Source organism: Heterodontus francisci, chromosome 34 (genome assembly GCF_036365525.1).
Source record: "Heterodontus francisci isolate sHetFra1 chromosome 34, sHetFra1.hap1, whole genome shotgun sequence".
In the NCBI taxonomy this organism is placed as follows: Eukaryota; Metazoa; Chordata; class Chondrichthyes; order Heterodontiformes; family Heterodontidae; genus Heterodontus; species Heterodontus francisci.
Window position 1 is genome coordinate 6,934,608 of NC_090404.1, and position 23,094 is coordinate 6,957,701.

The window sequence follows — 23,094 nt, forward strand, 5'->3', positions numbered from 1 at the left end:
GAACAGTGCAGAGAGAGCTCCCCTGTGTAACTAACCTGTGCCGTGCCTGCCCTGGGAGTGTTTGATGGGACAGTGGGGACGGAGATTTACTCTGTTTCTAACCGGTGCTTTGCCTGTCCTGGGAGTGTTTTATGAGAGAGTGCAAAGCGAGCTTTATTCTCTATCAAACCTGTACCGTGCCTGTCCTGGAAAGGTTTGATGGGGCAGCATTCCTCCATGTATCAGAGTGCGATGGAGCAGAGCGCTGCTCTTCAATATAACCTGGCACATGACTGTGGCAGACCATAAGATGGGAGAATTCAGTGAGTTGCTCCTGGTCACTGTCCGGTCATTCAGCCACTGGGATTGGCAAGATACGGCAGAACGAAAGGTGTCTTTACTCTGAAGGGACTCTGGTTGGCACTGCAGCTCCTTCACCGAAGAGCCTTGGGATTAAACGCAACCCGGACAGGACTGTGGCAAAATAGCTGTCAGGAAAGTGAGGAAACGTGTAATCGGGAAAAGGGAGCGGTGGTAGAGGGTCATTAGGGCAAGGAATTCAGTCAAGTCCAAGTTAGTCCATGTGTTACTCAATATTTATTAACAATTTTAAAAAAGAACATTTTACAGAGAGGATTTAAAGAAAGGTCCAAAATGAATATAACAACTTTACGTCACATTGAGTACAGAACACATACGATCTGAGCTGCCAGCTCTCTGTAAAACTGTAACAGAGCAGAGAGAGAAAACGGAGCTCAACATAAAAAGGGACCACTTGTGAATAAGGAATAGTTACTTATTTACACATGAAATTCAAACGAAGGTGAAACTCGAAGACGCATTTACATTAGAGCCACGATTATCCCACATATTTTAAAGAGGAAAACGGGAATACTATTTATGATTCTCTCAGCTACAGATTCAGAACTATAAATTGAAGGCATTTTACTGTTGGTGTTTTTCTGTTATGCAGAGATGTTTAAAAAACGAGGAAAATCCAGGGTGGCATAAATTCACTCGATCACTTGACCTGTAAAAGAGGGATAAAGGAGTGAAGCAGAGATTTCGTGGTTCGGGACATTCATCTCAAGGTTAAATTTATGAAACTTTTAGAGATTTGTGAAACAACTTCAGTTAAATTGAAGTGTGAGTGGATTGAATATTCTCACCTTCACCAGAGTGACGGCAGCACTGTAGAAAATGCTCAGGAAGAACAGGATGATGAATGTGGAAGCGGTTGTCCAGATGTTGCCGCTCTCTTCCTCATTGTCTTCAATCCAGATGTGGTCTGAGGAATCTACGCGGATATAGAGGAGGAAATATCTTCAAATAGTTTATTAATCCAGCATATATTTTGCATTCGAATGTCTCTTCCTTCAGCTATTATTGGTTTTCTAATTTAATTTTCAATGTGTGGCTATTAAGTTAATCATGCTCAGTAATCTATCTCTGTTACCAACTCCACAATCATTCTTCCTTTATCATCGTCCTCCAGGCCTTATTGGAAAATGTGTCAGTTTTTTCTTCAGTGTCAGGCGCTTTTTTATTTTAGATGCAGTTGCGGTTTTTCTTAAGGGATTATTATGGTGAAATATGAGATATCGAGGGAGGTTTACTGATCGATAACAATTATTTTGAAGATGGGTTCGGATATCTACTTATTTGGAGATTGTCAATTGTGCTGAGTAAGAGCTCGGATGCGAGTTCCAATCTTATTTGTATGTGATGAATGTCGCTTGAAAATCATTTACATTCCTCAGTTTCTAAGTGAGAATTTTGCTTCGTTATCTTTTTAGGTCCACCGTGCATTCGGGAAGTTGTTGGAGATGGTGTCCATTCAATTAGTGCATTTGAATTCTACTTTCGTCAACAGCCTGGTGATTTTGTCTGCTCATTTAGTGTTTGTGCAAATGTGTACGAGTATCTTCCTTTGCATCACTCTCTGTTTCCATGTGTACGTGTGTGTGTGTGAGTGTTAATGTGTGGGAACAATGTAGTTGTTTGGGTGCCCATGTGTGTGTCAATGCGCGTGTTTATATGTTAATGCCTATGTGTATGTGTCCATGTATGTTAGTGTGTTAATGTGCCAATGTGCATTGATTTGTGTAATCAAGTAGCCGTCTGTGTGTGTATGGTGTGTGTGTATGTGTGTGTTTGTGGTGTGTATATGTGTGTGTGTAAGTCTATATGTGTTGTGTTTCTTTATCCATCTTTGTTTATGAGCGGTTGATGTTTATTTATGTCGGTGTCTGTGTCCCGATGCATGTGTTAATATCTGTGTTTCTGTGTTGATGGATGTGTTTATGTTTCCCTGTGTTTCAATGTGTGTTTATATGTCCATGTGTGTGTGCTAATGTGTTATTTATGCCTGCTTGTGTCCCCATGAGTGTGCGAATGTATGTTTTTGTTGATGTCTACGTTTATGTATTAATGCATATATTAATGTGTGTTTATGTGTGCATGTGTGCTAATGTATGTGCTGATGTGCGCGCTTGTGTATCCATGTTAATATTGGTGTCTATTTGTTTGTGAGTGAGTGTGTTAATGTGTTAGTGTGTCTGTTTATCTGTGTGCATATGTACCCGAGTCTGTTAATATGCGAGTGTATGTGTCCATGTATGTGTTAATGTGTGTGATAGTGTGTGCTTTTATGTCTAGGTTTCTGCTTTCGTGAGACTGTACTAACGTGTGCATTTATGTTCGTGTTTGCGTATGTGACTGTGGGAATCTTTCTTTCAGCGTTTGGGTTTGTTTGTGTATGTAGATGCAAATGTGTGTTTGTACATGTGCGTGTGTTTATGTGTTTGTTTATGTCCGTGTGCCTGTACATTTTTATTATTAAACGAAATTTCAGAGAGCACAAATAACCACGTCTAGCCCTGACGGTGTGCACTGCAGAGAATATTCTTTATCGTTCTGTGCGTAAATCTATTCTGTGCGAGATGCAATATGACATCAGCTGGATGAATGCAACAATGAAAATGATGGGCCTCAGCACAACAGGAATAGTGGATGATTAAATCACCAGTTAGATTTAGACTATTGGAATTTAATCTGTCAGGGAACGTGGCCAACAGGAAAATGTTTTAAGATATCATGTTGCATAAAGATATATTTTGCAATATGTTTCCCATTTGGAATGTTTAAACCTTCGTACAGTGAACTGGAAGCCGACTTTGAACTGATGGCAATTGAATCCGATCATGAAGAGCAGTTGGCTTCCAATCTCTCTGCAGGGGGAGTGGGAGTATAGTGGGTTAACAAATGCCCTTACTCCTTTCTCTTTCGAGGAATTGGTGAGGGGTGGGGGGCCTATTACAGTAGGTCCACAATTGCCTTCCTTCTCTATTGGTGAAGTGGAGTAACAGTGGATTAACAATTACCCTTTCCCCCTCTCTGTTTCGGATGTGGATCTACAGTAGATTAATAAATTGTACTTTCCCCTCTTTCTGATGGAGAATTGTGAGTGCAGATCGTACTTGTGTGTGGCCTTCGGTTCAGTTCCCAGAGCATGTGATGCTGAAACTGCAAACTGACCTCAATACCGAAGGGGTGGACAACACGAGAAGCAGGAATACCGATATCTAAATGCACTTCGTTTGTTCATTAGAAAAGGGAAATTTTCAGATATCCCCAGACAAGGCAGGAGGAAAGCTAAGTTGCTGGTGTTACCTTCCGGAATCCTGTAATGAATCAGTTTTCCTCTGTCGCTAACCTGTGGGATCTGAGTTGGGAGCACTGATTGCACAAGATTTGGGCCCGAGACCTGCAAATATCCCACTTTAGATGAATAGATCTACCCTTAGAAAATGTGGGAAGCAGAATTAATTGAGCGCTTGTGTATTTGAATCGTGATTGGAGGAAAATGTCTTTATTGATTTTTATTTAAGAATTAAAATGCAATCGAGAGATTCTCATTGACATGAATTGACAGTATCCAACAGTGCAAGGGAAATGTTCACAAAACTCGGTTTACCGCTGGATTTATTAACTGTTCTGTTGATGATCTTCAAGGGGATCGCTTCATGTCCCACCACACAGGAGTATGAAGCGCCGCTGGCCCACTCCTCCGCTGCAATGGATAACAGGCTGTAGATGAAGTAGGAGCTCTTGTCGTTCTCCGCCATCACCTCGGTGTTCTTGTAGTTACCGGGATTCACCGACTTGTCATTGACGGTCCACTTGACGAAGATCTCTCGGGGGGAGAAACCTCTCACTAAGCAGGTGAGGGAGAGGAACCTCTGAGCGGAGACATCGTCTGCCGGGGGCAGGAGGACAGATACGGACGGTTCCCGCAGATCTTTATCTGCAGAAAAATTAAAATCGACATCAATGAACTGGATAATTCCACAGATAATTAAACCGTTGGTTAGATGTGAGAGAAATGTGATTTGTGCTGAATTTTAAAGGTTTCCCTTTCCCCTCTGCGGCCTGTCCTGTTTCCCAGCCCGGAGCAGAGGCGGATGCAATCCCCTTCGCAGAGAACTTAAAGGATTAGACTGGAAAATTACATAGAAGTAAAAAGCACAGGAACAGGCCATTCAGCCCAGCTAGCCTGTGCTGGTGTTTATGCCGCCCACGAACCTCCTCCCACCTCACTTCATCTCTTTCTAAACCTTTCTCCCTCATCTACTTATCTAGCTTCCCTGTAATTGCATCACCTCTGGTTCCAGAGCGTTTCGTTTGCAGAATTACAATTAAATTATCAGAATAATCCATGAGAACACTTAATAGGACGAATTGTTCCTTGTACAAACACCGGAAATAAGCACAACCTCTCACTTATTGTTTCAATCTCACCGCTCACTTTTTTCCTTGTGGATGAAATCTCTGAGAGGAGTCGGCAGATCCTGATGGCTCACCACACAGTAGAAATCAACCCCACTCAGCCAGGATTGTGCCGAGATGTCTACGGTGCTGATCACACTGTCGGAATCCTCTCCGGGTTGCACGGCAATCTCAGATTTCAAAGGCTTCTGTTCTTGTGTCCAGGACACGTTGACACCATAAGGAGCATTAGACACGAGGCAGGTTAAGGTCACCGTCGCCTCCAGTAAGACCTGTTCTATTGATGGTGGCAGTAGCTTAATTACTGGATCATTGCAGGAACAAGGAACTGTAAAACAGAAATGGCAATAAAACAAAGATTCATCTTCAGAATCAGACACCAATATTGAGCCTTCACTGTCTCTAGGAGAATAAATCAACTTCGAGACATCGACCTCAGGCTGTTGCTTTATTAATATCGTTTATTGGAAGGACAACAACCTGAAAAAGCTTCCGGGAGATTCTGTAACATATACTGTGTACTTGCACCCTAAAAAGCCTATAATGGGCTTTGAAGCAAGTACCCAGAGTAAAAATCGAATAATTGCGGGAGAAATTGTGTTACGCACTGAATAATGTTCTTCCCGAAATCCCTTCGGAGCAAGCTCGAAGGGCCGTATGGCCTACTCCTGTTCCTAATTCGGATGTTCGTTTGTTAGTATTTCCGCCCGTCTATCAGTCCTTGCACCGGATCACATCTCCTCTAAATATAATGGCTCTGACACCCACGAGCTCTTTATCTAATTCACACTGGCTCATAACGAGAGTCAAATGAAATCCCGAATTTTAGGCCCAACAGGAAACAAACTTAATTTTCTGGCACCTTGTCACGGTATTTGGGGAGAGGAAAATATTTAGATTTTAGATTTAGAGATACAGCACTGAAACAGGCCCTTCGGCCCACCGAGTCTGTGCCGACCATTAACCACCCATTTATACTAATCCTACACTAATCCCATATTCCTGCCATTTCCTCACCTGTCCCTATATTCCCCTCCCACCTACCTATACTAGGGGAAATTTATAATAGCCAATTTACCTATCAACCTGCAAGTCTTTTGGCTTGTGGGAGGAAACCGGAGCACCCGGAGAAAACCCACGCAGACACAGGGAGAACTTGCAAACTCCACACAGGCAGTACCCAGAATTGAACCCGGGTCGCTGGAGTTGTGAGGCTGCGGTGCTAACCACTGCATGTGAAGGAACCAATCGGAGGAGGGGTGAAAAATCGGGAAAATGCACTTCTGAGGAATCGCTTTGAGGTGCAGAATAACTTACAATAACGGTATGAGGCAGTTTTCTTATATCTGTCATGAGTCAGAACGCCTCATATGTCAGTCTGCAGTCAGAAGGCGATCTGACAAGAGGGCAATAATAGAAACATAGGAAAAAGCGTAGGTCATTCAGCCCCTCCAGCCTGTTCTGCCATTCAAATAGGCAATGGCTGACCTGCATCTTAATCCCGTCTGCCCATATGCGATCCTTAATAGTCTTGCTTTGCATAAATCTATCAATCTCAACATTAAAATTTCCAATTGATGCCAAACTTCAAGAGCGAGTTGAGGGAGAGAATACCAGATCACCGATAGCCACTGCATAAATGTTAGCTTCCTGATATCATCCCTGAATAACCTTGGTCTCATTTGAAAGTTATGCCCCCTTGCTCTCGAGTCCCTCACCAGAGGAAATATTTTTCTCCATCGACTCCATCAATTGCAGTAAACATCTTAAACACCTCAATTAGATCCCCCTTCAATCCTGAAAGCAATGCCAGTTTGGTCTGTGAAATCTGTCCTCTTAATTTAACCCGTTCAGCCGCGTTACAATTCAAGTCAGTTTCTGTTGCACCACTCCCACGGCCAATAGATTCCTCCTGAACTCCGGAGTTCTGAATTGAACACAGTTTTCTAAATCGATGCTCTTTCTAGCGCTTGATCCCGAGGCTGTAACCAGGAAACGTCCAGCCACTTATTGCCGCTCTGAATATAATCAGCCAACTCAAGATAAACCTGATATCAAGGCCACCTCATTCACTATGTGACAACAATGAGATGTAAGACTGAGGATTGGGAGTGTTTTAGAAAGCAGCAAAGGACTACCAAAAAGTTGATAAAAAGGGAAAAAATAGAATTTGAGAGTAAACTAGCCATCAATATAAAAATAGTTTGGAAGATCTTTTATAAGTACATAAAAAGGAAAAGAGAAGCCAAAGTAGACGTTGGTCCCTTAGAGGCAGAGACAGGAGAAATCATCATGGGGAATGAGGAAATGGCAGAGGCATTGAACAAATATTTTGTGTCTGTCTTCACAGTAGAAGACACAAGTTCCATACCAGAAACAGGCAGTAACCTAGGGGCTAAAAAGAGTGAGAAAATTAAGGATATTGATATCAGCCGAGAAAAAGTATTGGAGAAACTTGACAGAGTAAAATCTGACAAGTTCCCAGGACCTGATGGCTTACATCCTGGGGTTCTAAAAGAGATAACTGCAGAGATAGTGGATGTGATGGCTGTGACTTTCCAGAATTCCTTAGATTCAGGAATGGTCCCATCAGCCTGGATGTTATGGCAAATGTTATGCCGCTTTTCAAGAAAGGAGGTAGAGAGAAAACAAGGAACTACAATCCAGTTAGCCTGACGTCAGTCGTTGGAAAGATGCTGGAAACTATTATTCAAGAAGTCTTGACATTACACTTGGAAAAGCATAGTATGATTAGAACAAGTCAGCGTGGTGTTACTAAAGGGAGATACTGTTTAACAAATGTATTAGAGATTTCTGAGGATGTAACTAGTAGGGCAGATAAAGGGGAACGAGTAGATGCAGTGTACCTGGACTTTCAAAAGGCATTCAGTAAGGTGCCACATAAAAGAATAATAGGCAAGGTCAGGGCACATGGTGCTGGAGGTAGTATATCAGCGCGGACAAAGGATTGGTTAACAGACAGGAAGCAGAGAGTGGGCATAAATGAGGCATTTTTAAGTTGGAAGGCAGTGAATAGTGGGGTGCCGCAAGGATCAGTGCTGGTGTCTCAGCTATTTACACTCTATATTAATGACTTGGAAGAAAAGACAGAGAGTAATGTATCTAAGTTTGCTGATGATACAAAGTTCAGTGGAAAGGTAAGCTGTGGGGAGGATATATAGAGAGGCTGCAAAGAGATATAGACAGGTTAAGTGACTGACAAAAAGTTGGCAAATGGAGTATTATATAGGGAGTTCTGAAATTGTTCACTTTGGTCGTAAAAATAGAAAAGCCAAATATTTTGGTAGGAGTGAAAATGGTAAGTGTTAATGTTCCAAGAGACTTGGGGGTACTCGTGCAAGGAACACACAAAGTTACCATACAAGTGCATCCGGCTATTAGGAAGGTAAATGGCATGTTGGCCTTTTGTGCAAGGAGATTGGAGTACAGGAATAAAGAAGTCTTACCAAAATTGTACAGGGCTTTGGTGAGATCGCAAATGGAATACTGCGTGCAGTTTTGGCCTTCACATTGAAGAAAGGATGTCCTTTCACTTGAGGCAGTGCTGCGAAGATTTACTAAATTGGCCGCATTGGTTGATGGGCTTGTCCGGTGATGAGAGACTGAGTAAATTGGGCCTATATTCTCTGGTGTTTAGAAGAATGAAAGGCAATCTAATTGAGACACACGAGATTCTGAAAGGGCTTGATAGGGTAGAAGCTGAGAGATTGTTCCCATTGGTCAGGCAATCTAAAACACGGGGAAACAGCCTCAGGATAAGGAGCCAATAATTCAGGACTGAGATGAGAAGAAATTACTGCACTCAAAGAATTGTGAATCTTTGGAATTCTCCACCACAGAGGGTTGTGGATGCTCCATCATTGAATACATTTAAGGCTGGCATAGATAGATGTTTGGCCTCGCGGGTAATCAAGGGATATGGGGAGCGGGCAGGAAAGTGGAATTGAAGCCCAAGAACAGCCATGATCGTATTGAATGGCGAAGCAGGCTCGATGGGCCATATGGTCTACTTCTGATCCTATTTCTTGTGTTCTTGTATCAAAGCAGAGGGAACCATTATTTGGTGATGCAATAACATGTTGAACTTTGAGCAAAACTAATTCAGCACTCACAGCAGAACAAAGCAAAATAAAACCTACATGATGGTAAATTAGAAATTATTCTGTGATTTGTACTAATTCCAATAATTTCCTGCCTTTGATATTCATCATAGAACAGAATGATCTGGAGCTTTCTCCATTTGTGTCTCTTACCCTGAGATCCGGTGATGTTTCGGCTTTGGGTGACCGCTTGATGGGAGACCTGGCAGGTATAGACCGTGTTGGTGAACCATTCCCCAGCGGGGACTGTCAGCCGACTGGTCGCTGAGAAGTTTCCGTTCACTTCACAGGCGGGAGAGGTGACGAAGCCCGAATCCATGGATTGTCCATCCTTCAACCAACTCACGGTTATTGACTCTGGATGGAAATCGATGATTGAACACAAGACAGTTGCAAATCTGCTGCTTGTGATTTCTTCACTGGAAGTCTGGGTGAGGAGAACAGTTGGATGGACGATGTCGCCTTGACAATCTTCAAGAAAAACATGTTAGACATTTCTAGAAGAAATTAATAACTAATGCAAACTGTTCTTACATTTTAACAGATGTCAAGCAGACACTAACTGGAATCTCCAGGAATTAGAACAAAGCACAGTGCTCTAAATGTGATATAGCCAAAGCTCTACAAAAGATTATTATAGCTTTTGTGTTTTTCACAGTTTCCACAACACTAACCTGGAATTTCCTTGATCCAGACTGACTCTCCGCGTCGAACCTCGCAGTAGATTTTGCTGCTTCCCACCTCTGATTCGGTGATGGTTAACTGGCTGCTCAGGGTGTAGGTTCCCTTCTTGTTCAGCACTGATGGGTAAGTCTTCAGTCCAGTGGTGATCGTCTCTTGATCTTTCTTCCAGGAAACGCTGGTGATTTGGGGGATGTAGTCCATCGCCAAACAGCCGTAGGCAACGGAGCCACCGGTGTTGGGTTGTTCACAGGAGCACAGACCATAAAGTGTTGGGGGAGACGGTGTCGCTGGGAAACAATGGCAGATTGAACAAGTTAGACTCTGTGATTCTTGCTTATTAAGTAACCAGACACATCGGAATTTAACTCCAGCTAGAAACTGATTCCAATATTTTCCGATTAAAACCTTCAGCCGCATTTCAGCTTCATTTAGATCCATCGTTTGGTGATAATCGCCTGTCGTTCCCCTGGTTAGGAAAACACCTCTCTTTCAGGACCTGTCACATTACAAAATTAAGAGCCTTTTGAAGTCATCTCAATAAAGTACCCTCCATTGGACTGATCTGGAAGAGGAGATTCCCCACTATTTCAGCTAGTACTTATTTCTAAACCAACAGCACCTTGCCAAAAAAAAAGCACTCGGCATTTATTAATTGCAGTTTTTGGAAATTTACTCTCTGCAAATTGACTGCTGGGTTTCCCCACCCCTCCACATACCACCACCACCCACCCCCCCCCACCCCTCCACCCCACGCCTACCCCCACCTCTCACCACCCCCAAATAGCGGCTACTCTTAAAAAGAGGCATCGCAATGTGTGCTTATAAAACGAGTTTATAACCCGAAACTTGACTCCCAGGCAAAGTCCTTTCATTATTTCCCCATAAAAAAACCTACAACAAATCCTAGCATGTACATGACCCAGGATTATAAAATAATAGAAATGATAGCAGAGAAATAGGCCATTCGGTCCATCAAGCCTGTGAAAGATCACTCCAGCGATCCCGCTGACCTTCCAATTACTAATTTAAAGCAACATACTGCGGATGCTGGAAATCAGAAATAAAAACAAGAAATGCTGGAAATGCTCAGCAAGTCTGGCAGTATCTGTGGAGAGAGAAACCGAGTTAACGTTTCAGGTCAGTGACCCTTCAACAGTGACCTGCTGAGTATTTCCAACATTTCTTGTTTTTATTCCAATTCCTAATCTTCTTTTCTAAAGTTCCATTTTATCCAGCTATGTTGGATTCTGTTGACAGCTCTCTTTCTGATAGGACATCCCAGATCCTAACAACCCCCTGTGTAGAAAAGTAGATTCATACCCTCTTCCTTCATTCTTTTGACGCTGATTTTAAATCAGTGCCCTCTACAGTCCAACTCACTGATCTGGGCAAATTGGTTTCGAAGTTTCTGGATAAAACATTCATTATTCAAAACACCTCTACATGACTTCATTTTAATCTTCTATGTTCCCACAACAATAAAGAACTTTAACAATAAATAGTTGAAGTCTCCTTTGAAACATGGACTGAATCATTTAGTACACAGATTTCAGAGGGGAATTTTTACACAACCTAGTTTCTGGAATTAAAATTTTAGATGACTCGGCATTGACTCTAGACTATCAGTTTCCTTCTCAGTACTTGAAGATTGTGATTTGTGTTCTAGCTTTACTGAATGGATCTCTCCCGAGTTTGCTGCTCCCTCCAGCTCAATTAATAATCCGAAATAAATCCGATTCCTAAATATCGGTCATCTGGAATGATGTTCTTGAAATGGTCCATTTAATTTTCCAAAGTATCTTCCCACCCCTCGCCAGTGAGAACTGGTGTTGCTGACTGTGTTGTTACAGACACATCTTCTTGTAGCTTGCACCGACCATAATGTGAACATCAGGAGAGGTTTCTTCTATAAATATCTGATATTCACATTACTTACACATTATACATCGAGTGAATATCAGTAAGTTCCAGGCAAGGGAGGACAAAAGTTCCTGAAGTGTTATTGCTGACATGGCCAACTCTCACTTCTGTTTTGTATGGACAATTCAAACACTTGAGGCTTATTGGTCAGATATTGAAAGCTCGCTCACCAAAAGGATGGAAAAGAGATTGTCGATGTTGGTGGCACAAAGGTTGGACAGATGGGCTCTCAAATGACATTAGATAACATTCCACATCAGACAACATTCAGAAAATTTAGAAATACAGCACTGAAACAGGCCTTTCGGCCCACCGAGTCTGCGCCGACCAACAACCACCCATTTATACTAACCCTACAGTAATCCCATATTCCCTACCACCGACCTACACTAGGGGCAATTTACAATGGCCAATTTACCTATCAACCTATAAGTTTTTTGGCTTGTGGGAGGAAACCGGAGCACCCGGAGAAAACCCACAGGGAGAACTTGCAAACTCCACACAGGCAGAACCCAGAATCGAACCCGGGTCCCTGGAGCTGTGAGGCTGCGGTGCTAACCACTGCGCCACTGTGCCGCCCATTTGGGGAGCAGAATTTCGAAGTTCGAGAATTATACGAAACAAATTGTGAGCAGGATAGCAACAGAGTTCAGGAGGACATAGACAGACTGGTGAAATATTCAGAGACAGAGCAGATGCAATTTAATGCGGTTAAATGTGAAGTGCTGGACATTGAGGAACAACGGGGAAAGCTAATGCAATGTAAGTGGTACTATTTTGAAGGGGGTAGAACGGTAGAGGGGCCTGAGGTGCATATTCACAATGTTTTGAAGATGGTTAAGAAAGCAAATAGAACACTTGGTCTTGTAAAATGGATTATTGAATACAAACAAGGAAGTCATGTTAAAGCTTTGCAAGTCACTGATTAGGCTGGAGTATTTTTTGCACAATTCTGGCCATCACACTTTCGGAAGAAGGTCACGGCTTTGGGGAGAGTGCAGAGGGAGTTTACCAGGATGATGTCAGGAATGAAGGAGTTCAGTTATGTGGAGAGATTATACAAGTTGAAATGTTCTCCTTCGCTGGATACTGAATAGGCATGTTCAAAATTATGGGATGTCTTGATGTTGCAGATAAGGAGAAACTGTTTCCTCTGGCAAGTGGGTCAGTGGTAAAATAAATAATTGGCAACAAAATGGAGTGTGGGCGGGGTGGTGGCTGCAGAAGGAGGTCTCTTTCCTGACAGAAGGTGATTTTCACAGAAGCATAGAACGGTTACAGCACAAAGGGAGACCATTCAACCCATCGTGTCGATGCATGCTCTCTGTAAGCGCATCTGGAATGCACAAGGCACCAGGACATGTCCTAGAAGGAGACTACATTTCATGGTTATGAGGGGGGAAATGGCTTGTAGGATTAAATTGGAGAGCTCTTTCAGAGCTAACACAGGCATGGCGGGCTGAATGGCCACATTACCTACGAGAAGATTCTGTGATCCTACCCGACTCAGTCGAGTTAGTTCTTCCAAATTCAATGGGAGGAAAGGCTTCATAAATTTGAACATCTCTGACATTTGTTTCTATTGCTTATTATAATGAAAGAGGATTTTTAAAATAAGAGGATCTGAAAGATTTAATAGAAGTGAGTCAATCAGATACCGTCGGAGACTTAAAGTTTATTGTGATTGACATTGATTGCAGGCTAACTGTATCACTTCAAAAGTTACACAGAAGCTTACTTCAGTGGCTTTGTGCCCTCTGCTGTGACCCAGTCCAATAACTGCATCTCAGAGTTTATCACTGCCTGTTATCTTTTGAAAATACTTGAACGAAATACTGGTTTTAAACATGAGATTATCATGATGGTTATTTGGAGCAGGAGTCTCGACTTTTCTCCATTTAAATCGCCAAAAGGTCTTCCAGCCTCATCAGATCAGAACAGGTGCTGTTCTCTGGAATGTTTACAGTCACTTCCTGCAACTGTTTGTTCTGAAAGCGCTCTCAAAATCAGACCAATTTCATTCAATAATTATCTGATGCTTAACATTTTTAAATATTATTAATTCATTAAAATTTGGCCATGAAAGAATATTAATACCAATTAATATGCGTTGTTTAATCTGGGCAATGGAACGATTTATTTTTATATATCTGGGTCAAGAACTCACAAGTTCTAAGTTAGATGCAGATTAAGGATGCTTGGAACACTGGGGAAAACACTCTCAGGTCAGGTACAGGAAAGATAAGCGATCGAGTAAAGACCCCCTTGTACGGCCCTGTCATGAGCTGTAAGGTCAGACATCGCAAGTGTTATATTCGGAGGAAAGCCGCCTCTACACTACACTGTCGCTCTGGGTCAGGTACAGCACTAGTTTAATATTTAAAACAAATAGTTCCCTCTACGCTGTCCCATCAAATACATCCAGGACAGGTTGAACCAGGTTTAGGTACAGAGTAATTTCTCCCTCTACCCTTGCCTCATCAAACGGATCCAGGATAGTTACAGTATGCATTAAGTATGCAGTAAAGCTTCCCCTACATTGCCGAATCAAACACTCCCAAGGGAGGTACATTGCTGATTACAAACTGACCAAATATCCTTCTACAGTCTGTCTGTCGTGTCTCTGAAGTGTTATTTCTGATTGTCACAGACTGGAATACTGATCTCATTGCTGAGGCGCCTCATCAAACTTAAAGTCAAAACTTTAGGTTTCTCACAGATACAAGCTTCTTAAATAAATGGATCAAGTTGCAGGAGAACGAATCAGACTGTTTACCACCTGTAGGGAGGGCTCCTCGTCCCGACACAGTAAGCAGGCGCACAGAAACTGAACAGGCACAAACGATGCAACAATCGGGCTCTCAGCAGATAGATCTGTTCAATCTGTCAATTTCAATGAAGCTGTTTGATTCTAATTTATCAATTGTCAAATTGTGACCATTCCAAGTCTGTAAGCTCTTTGAAATTAAACTGATAGTCATTTCCAAAACTCCCTTCGACCTCCAAATGTTTCTCCCTGTCTGTTTGCAATCTTAAAAACGTGTATGAAAATTCTGAAGGAGAGAATCTATCTCCACTTGGCGAGGCAAAATTTGATTAGGTTATGGTCAGCATGGCGATGTCAAATGGAATTTAACGCTGAAAAGTGTGAGGTGATACACTTTGGAAGGAATAATGTGATACGGAAGTATTCAATGAATGACCTGACACTGGGAAGTTCTGAGGAATAAAGGGACCTTGGCGTGTTTGTCCATAGAACTCTGAAGGAAGAAGGGCAGGTTAATAGGGTGGTGAAAAAGGCATATGGGACACTTGCCTTTCTCAATCGAGGCATAGATTACAAAAGCAGAGAGGACATGTTGGAGTTGTACAGAACTTTGGTCAGGCCACACTGGAGTACTGTGTGCAATTCTGGTCGCCACATTATAGGAAGGATGTGATTGCACTGGAGGGGGTGCAGAGGCGATTCACCAGGATGTTGCCTGGGATAGAACATTTAAGCTATGGAGAGAGGTTGGATCGGCTTGGGTTGTTTTCGCTGGAGCAGAGAAGACTGAGGGGTGACCTGATCGAGGTGTACAAGATTATGAGGGGCATGGACAGGGTGTGAAGGGAGCATCTGTTACCCTTAGTTGAAGGGTCCATTACAAGGGGACAGTAGTTTAAGGTGAGGGGTGGGAGGTTTAAGGGGGATCTGAGGAAGAACTTACTTTTTTACCCAGAGGATGGTGACGTTCTGGAAGGCCACTGCCTGGGTGGGTTGTCGAGGCCGGTTGCCTCACATCCTTTAAAAAGTACCTGGATGAGCATTTGGCACGTCACAACATTCAAGGCGATGGGCCACGTGCTGGCAAATGGGATTAGGTAGACAAATCAAGTGCCATTAATGCATCAGTGCAGACTCAATGGGCCGAATGGCCTCTTCTGCACTGTATTATTCTGTGATTCTGTGAGAAAGTTTCCCTTAAAATGAGTACACCAAAACAATCCACATTCAGGAAACTTTGATGTCGGTGACAGGAACTCAGTGACAGATAAAGAATTTAGCAAATCAGGAGACATTTAATTGCAAACAGATTACCCACTGGTTTGATACAATTTCAGAACTAAATGTTATCAAAAAAGCATTGAAGCAATACACAAAGTTAATTAAAATCAGCGGTGAAACCTTATCGAGCTGAGAACAGCTGAGTAAGAAATGTGTTGTTCTCTAAATTATTTTTGGACATCATTCAAAATTCTCTCCGGCCCTTGCTATTTTGCACTCATTGGACTCCTGGGAGGTCATTTATGTTTACTGAATTAGCGCTATTATATTCTAGGTTAATATTTAGGTTACCTGATTTTACACTGTAATTTTGAGCATTAGTTAATATTAATTCAAGACCAATTTCTGTGAAATTATCGGATTTTAATTAAATTAATATGACATTTAATCAATATTAAATAATAGACGTCATATTGATCGATGAAAACATTCAGACAAATATATTACTTAATCGAATCACAGTTCAATAATTTAAAATGAACAATAATTTCTACTTCGGCCCTGCTTTCAATCTACAAACTTGGAAACTGCGCATGTATCTGAATGTGTTGATATATCATAAACTCTGTCTAATCTCAGCGAGTATTTCACACGATGGATTTAAGAGTGGAATATTTTAAATAGTTTCAAGCCAGGCCAGGGTCACATCTCACTAACTGTTCATGGGCTGTAACATCCCCTGTTTGTGAAAGCAGGACTCTGGTGTTTAAATATTGTCATAAATCTTAACCATCTAAGAAAAAAATCAAAAACATCCGGACAGTTTGCGATCAGGAACTGTGCTGCCTCTATTTAATCAGACAATGTTTTTATACTTTATTCTCGTAATGCACACAATCCCCGTAAATTAATTGGTAAATATATTCTGTTTTTTTTTATTGAAAGAAGCTCCAAAATGATCACTGTAAAATTGGACAGAGAATAATTCTTCCAGATCATCTGCGACATTTCAAACTTAATGAACAAATGTAACCCAGATTTTGCTGATCAATTTAATATTTCATAAGAATTAAGCATAACTCTCAGGTATAATCTGTTCTTTGTCTATAATTCTATCCTGTGTGCAGCATACCGATGGGAGACAGGATTTTGTTACTGAATTAAAAACTAACATTAACCTTTTGTAATTAATTGAATCTGCTTGAATTTCAAGGGGTTATTTGTTTGCCTCCAGCCTTACGCAGTTTGCAAGTTTCTTCAATTTAAACAAAATCATATCTGCAATACTTTGACTGCCAGCAACTTCCTGTCTCAGGAAAATTGTTAATATTAGATTAGTGATAATTATCTCACTATCCAACAACAAATGACATTTAAGGAAGAACATGGTTTGGGCTGCACGCAAAGAATGTAATAACCGGACAGATATATTACACTGACAAACTGCAATTTACAACTCCTATTGAAGTTAGAAGTCAAGACAAGCTGTAATTCACTTGTTTTAATCAGAAATATAACAATTAATTCAAAATCGTTCATCAAACTGAACACAGCACTAGAATAAGTACACTCTTATTGAAATAATTTCAAGCATAAATTAAAATTGTCTCCAGCCCATAACATTTCTGGTCACGATAATTGTGCACATGGCACCCCAGAACTGTGAAAGTCGATTAATGAATAATGAATCGATGTTAATATTAAAGCATATTTGGTTTATCTGATGAGATATTGCCGCATTAAAACTGTTTGAATTACATTAACTTTACTCTCCAATCTGCAAACCTTCTAATTATGCAGTTTGTAATTGCAGTAACATTTAACGGACTTTCACGTCACAAACCATGGCTTAATAGTTTAACCTGTAATTATCAGTTAAATTTTTAAAATGCCATGAAATATCTTAAAATATTATTTCTCATTTCTTTCAAACAGTTTTAAACACATAGAACGTTTCAATTCGATCAGAAAACCTGCAGCCGCTCGCTCGAGATTAAACAATGTAGAAACACCAAACTGTTTCACAAATTTTACTTATTCAAAGTAACACACTCTCTTCAACAGATGAACACCAAATCACATCACTGAGGAACTGAATCCCGCCACAGTACATTTCATGGAGAAGCAGCTTAATTCTACAAATAATACCAGCAGAATGAAATGCAATATTGCAAAAAAAAAATCTCAATGCAGAATCCACCGAGCTCGCCTATACCTGAACTAACTAATTATTAAAATGATCAGATATTTGAAACAATGGTCGCAGAATTGTTAGTAGACAGAACATGTTTAATAAATTATTATGAGCCAATGGCATAATCCATTGATATTGGCTGATATCACTGCATTATAATAACGAAGATTATATTAATTTAAATCTGACCAAAGCTGCAAGTTTGTGATTTATGAAGCTTTTAATTACATCAACATTTATTGTACTACATGTGAGCATTCCTGAGCAGTAGATTGACAGATGGCAATTTAATTACCACAAATATGAATCAAAATATTGTAAGACTATTCTTAACCATTGAAGCTTTCTGCCTATACTTTTATTTCAAACATATTTAAACACTTATTGTTTGCGCTAGACTAGAAAACCTGCAGCGACTAAATGTCAGCAAGATGATCAGCAGAAATGTCGAACAGTTTAACAACAGTTCGGTATTTAAAGTAGCCCAGACACACCGTCTCATCAACAAATTAACACCAAATCACATCAAACAGTAACTGAATCCTTCAACAGCACAGCCTGTGGAGAAGCCGTTAAATTCTCTCATCCCTTTGCAGCAAAATCACATGAAATATTGCACCAAATCTCAATACGGAATCCACCGAGTCCACATTTCAGTGAACTAAGGTATCGTTAAAATAAATAGAAATAGAAATAAAAACACAAATAAAACAGTTACTGAATAAATGAATGTTTCTTACCTGCAGTCACAGTCACCATGGTCCCTTGTCCCCAGTAGTCCATTGCGTCACAGTGTTACATTCCCTGGGCTGGGTCACACAATAACTGGCTCTGCACAGAATAGAGAGAAATCCATCATTATTTTAAATATCCACAGCCCAGAGGCAAAATAAAATCTTGATGATTCTTTGTAAAATTATAACTGCGTTAATGATTCTTTTCACTCTTTATAATTTTCCCTGATGTTTTATATTTCACACAGTAACATATCAGCAATTATTGAAATCACCAACTGATGAATGAATAATTAATCCGTTTATCCATAATAAACCGTGCTAGGAGGACAGTGCTGCACACAAATAGAACTTCACTGTATATATCGTTGGATTGTTAAAGCGAGCACTGACCCAGACTCATCAATTAGTGCTGAGGGAGTTTTTGTATTGACAGTAACTGCTGTGCCACCCAGTATATCACAGTGAACCACATTGTGTAAAATACTGCGGTGGACTGTTAACTGCAAAATACAGAGATTAAATTCCACAGCGTCCTCAAAAACCTGATTCCGACTCCCCTCCGAGTATATCAGTAAGATAATTCAGTTTATACCCGTCATTATATTTATAAAGGGGATTTGAATACTTTTGAAGCTTCTGTACTGATTTAGCGTGACAGTCAGCACTAATTACGCAGGAGACTTTTATACATTTTTACAAATCTATATTATATTTCCCCAGTATTTTTATTTAACCCTCATTCTTTACGGACCATCTACCGTGTTAAGTGATCACTGGTTTGTGCAAACTCCCTTATGGGGTTTTTGTATGAGGAATTCGCTCTGTACAGCACCGTGACCCACTGCTGTACCCACAGTGACACGAACCTGCACAAATACTGCACTCACTCTCTGTTCAGTACTGCCTCTCACCATTCACTTCATATAGAAATCCACTTCTGATCTAGTTCGGAATATATCCAAAAGTTTACACCACGCAGTAGGAAGTGACTCCAAGTAACTCGCTCCAGGTCTCAGTCACCTTAAAACTAGCATCTTATCCAGATCTGCAATTGCCGATACTGTTAACATTAAAAATCAGCACAGCCAAAATTACTCATCAGTACTTCGATCAGTGTCTTAGATTTGAACCATTGAATTTTCACTGTGCTAGTTGTGTAAGAGACGGTCTCTGGTCTGTTTCTGAACACTGCCGTTAATATTGTATTTCATACAATTACTGACCGTTACATTATGATGGAAGTGGTTGAATTCCCTCTCCATGTGTTATTGTACGGGTCCTGCCCTGGTTCTTCTCATTGTGATCTCTGGCACAGTAATAAATGGCGGTGTCTTCGGTCTTCAGTTTCTTCATGTCCAAAGCGAAGATGTTTTTTGAAGTGTCTTTGGACGCAGTAAATCGATCTTTAATCTCTGGGGCGTAAGCATTGTTAGATGAACTATAGTAGCTAACCAGCCACTCCAGCCCCTGTCCGGGAACCTGTCGGATCCAGTACATCCTGTAGCTGCTAAGAGTGAACCCGCTGGTTTTACAGGTCAGTCTCAGGGAGCCTCCTGGTTTCCCGGTCTCTGCCTCTGACTGAGTCAACACGACATCCGAATGGACACCTGTAAAAAATATTTAAAAACCCGAGGATTAACCCTGGTGAAATTATTCCTGACTCTGTAACATTCCAGAGAGAGACTAACACTGAGACGGTAACAGTCTACTCACGGGATAAGAAAACCAGCAACAGACTGAGAGAAATCGCCGACCTCATCCTTCTGGCAATTCAGGGAAAATGGTTCTGGTAAGAACTCACTGAACAAATCCACTCCCGGACTGTTGTATTGTGGTCCCAGTGACCGGCATTTAAATACCCGGCAGAAGGGGGCGAGGTTATAGGCGCCGCCTATTGATTCCCTGAGAGAGGCGGTTACTGGATCCACGTCCCACCTTCCACATCACTAACAGAATGGACTCATATCATGACACTGGGATATTATTAAATGTGAACTTTTTATCTGCATCCAGGGATAGCGATTTGACTTTATGGTTTTAATGCTGTATTACGTGGTAGTAAATGGAGATATTGCAGTTGAGTATGTGTTCAGTAATAAATAATTGCATTGTGGACTGTAAATTAGATCTCTTTATTTCCTCAACTCTTCACAGGGGATGTGAATCTCTCAGGTTAAATTACATTACCAGGGTCTAAAGTGACTGTTAATGTGTGTCAATCCATCTCTCTATATCTATCCCTTCAGTCTATACCAATAATTTGTTAGCAATTTATGCAACTGAATGCGGGATATTAGTAAAGTGATTCTATTTGCAATGTGAATAACTGTAGTTACACGATTTAAGACCAGAGTGATTAGAAACGCCTAACATTATAAAAGTATATCTCTCTCTCTGTATTTCTCGAATTGCTCCTGACTCTGTGACTCTCAGACAGCCCTTTGAAAATTGGCTGGAAAGGAAGTCCGCTTGCTTGATAATTAAGGAGTCAGAAGTAAAATTCAGATTATTTTTCGAAAAAGGGAATCCAGTGAATGAGAACCGAAACGGCGATCAACAAATCTACTCTCCGGCACACAAATCATTGCAGCTAACTTTAATAGCAACAGTGCAATATACACTGGTTTCAGGAGCACAGTGAATCAGGAATTCACGCCATACTACAGAATATCACAAGAATAAACGTTTTATCAACTGTGGAAACGAATCGCAAACTGAGCATTTCTCTCCCCATTGTCTGTCTCATGTCTGGCTATGAGAGGGCTTGTTAAACAATCCAAATCATCATAAATTAAACTGTACATTACGCAACTGTTATCAGTAATGGAGGAGTCTTTATTTGTTTGTGATTGACAGCTCTGTGAGAAAATTCAAGGAAATGCAGCGGATTCAAGGCAATTCCACCTATTTATTTATTTACTTTGCGGTTCCCAATCTCTCAATACGGAATGTCGGGTCATTAAAATCTCTCTCTGGAACTTCATGCAATACGGAATAAATGGTCTTAATTATCTAGAATTATATTTAATTGTCGCGTGGGTCACTTTATTATTTTGAACTCCCATTTTATCATGATCTGAGCACTAAATTTACAGAAAATCGTTCTTTTGATGTGATGCCACGTAAAATGCTTTCTTTTTTTGCAAGGGCGCCGCTGTATAAGTTAATGTTTAAATGGTTAAATCACATATTTTCCCATTCATATTCACGCTAATCTGCCCTCACAGTATTTGGCAGCAATCCAGTCAGGGAGGCTCGAACACCCAATGTTATTTACAGGAAGCATCTGTGGGTTCTGTGCAGTAAATCAAAGAACTGTTTCCTCATTACTAACGGCTTGGCTGCAAGCCAACTTCAAATCCTTAACATCGTCAATGAAGCCTATTCATAAACAAATCTACCCAGCAACAACACTGGAGTCAATTATATTTTTTCAGTTGTGGAACTATGTGAACTGTTCCCATCTCAGAAAAGGAAATGAATCCAGTGTCACAGCCACCCCGTTAGTAAAAACAGTCCACTGGGGAACCTGTCCAGCACATCAACACATTGTAATAGATAGACAGATAAATAGATAGATAGATAGATAGATAGATAGATAGATAGATAGATAGATAGATAGATAGATAGACAGACAGACAGACAGACAGAGATAGTCTCAGAGAGAAAGAGAGGATGCATTCTGAAATAGATAAATATGCTTGTTTATGTGGATGGAGGGACAGCTGCAGTGATGTAGGAATGGATGGATAGTTGGATGTCTGATTGTTATGTTTAAAGGGCCGATGAACAGATTGGACATATGGATAGATGGGCAGGAAATATACTGTTCTACATTCACATCTTTGTGATCGACTGCTCCTGACATGAAGCAGCCCGTTTCCTACATTTGCGTCACTCTGAAGCCTCAGTCCTTCCCGATTTTCTGGTTCATTTCTACCTCGAGGGTACCCAGAACTAATAAGATCAATTCACGAAGAGAATTCTAGAGATGTCACTGCGGGACTGATGATCCTTCTCTGCTGCTGGTAAATTTTCGTCTCAAACATATAAAGGGAGAATATGGCTGTGTTCAGAGGAGACGATTGTAATATTTCTGAACATGTGGTCCTTTCATGTACAACTAAGCTCTCAATATATCCTCACCCGAATTACTTCAGTCAAAGCAGAAATATAGCAAACCATTGGACACAATGTTTTCCACTTCCCAACGTAAACACTTATTTCTCTGAGACTGTTCCAGTCATACCATTCTAAACAGCACGGATCCAAAGGTATATGAATTGTAACGTTCTTTACCGCCATATATTCATTGTAAGTCATTGCCACAGTAAAATATATCCTGTGGGTATTACACACTGTGGTCACAATTTCAAATGTCCTTAAATCCTTTAACAACACTCCCCAGAGCCTCTCTATTCAGTCTATGAATACACTAAATGAACTGTTCACGAGTTCAGTATTTCAGTGTGATTTACTCAGGTTGATGATAGAGGGTCACTGTGATAAGAAACTAAGAAATAGGAACAGGAGTCGGCCATTCAGCCCTTCGAGCCTGGTCCGCCATTCAAGAAGATCAGAAGATCATATGGTTGTGGCCTTAACTCCACTTTCCTGCCTGTCCCCCATAACTCTTGTCTCCCTCCAACACTATGAGAACAGAAGAATTAGGCGCAGGATGGA

General features: G+C 40.9%; 1 long non-coding RNA gene and 1 pseudogene across 1 annotated transcript; both read right to left on the reverse strand.

Annotated features, from left to right (window-relative positions):
• Positions 1-557: 557 nt before the first annotated feature.
• LOC137348985 (uncharacterized) lies at positions 558-1,271 on the reverse strand. The gene is made up of 2 exons (XR_010969187.1): positions 1,149-1,271; positions 558-1,009 (listed from the first exon to the last, which is right to left on the reverse strand). It is a non-coding gene; the product is annotated as an uncharacterized lncRNA (long non-coding RNA).
• Positions 1,272-3,834: 2,563 nt separating this feature from the next.
• On the reverse strand, positions 3,835-20,258 carry LOC137348982 (Ig heavy chain C region, secreted form-like; annotated as a pseudogene).
• Positions 20,259-23,094: the final 2,836 nt, after the last annotated feature.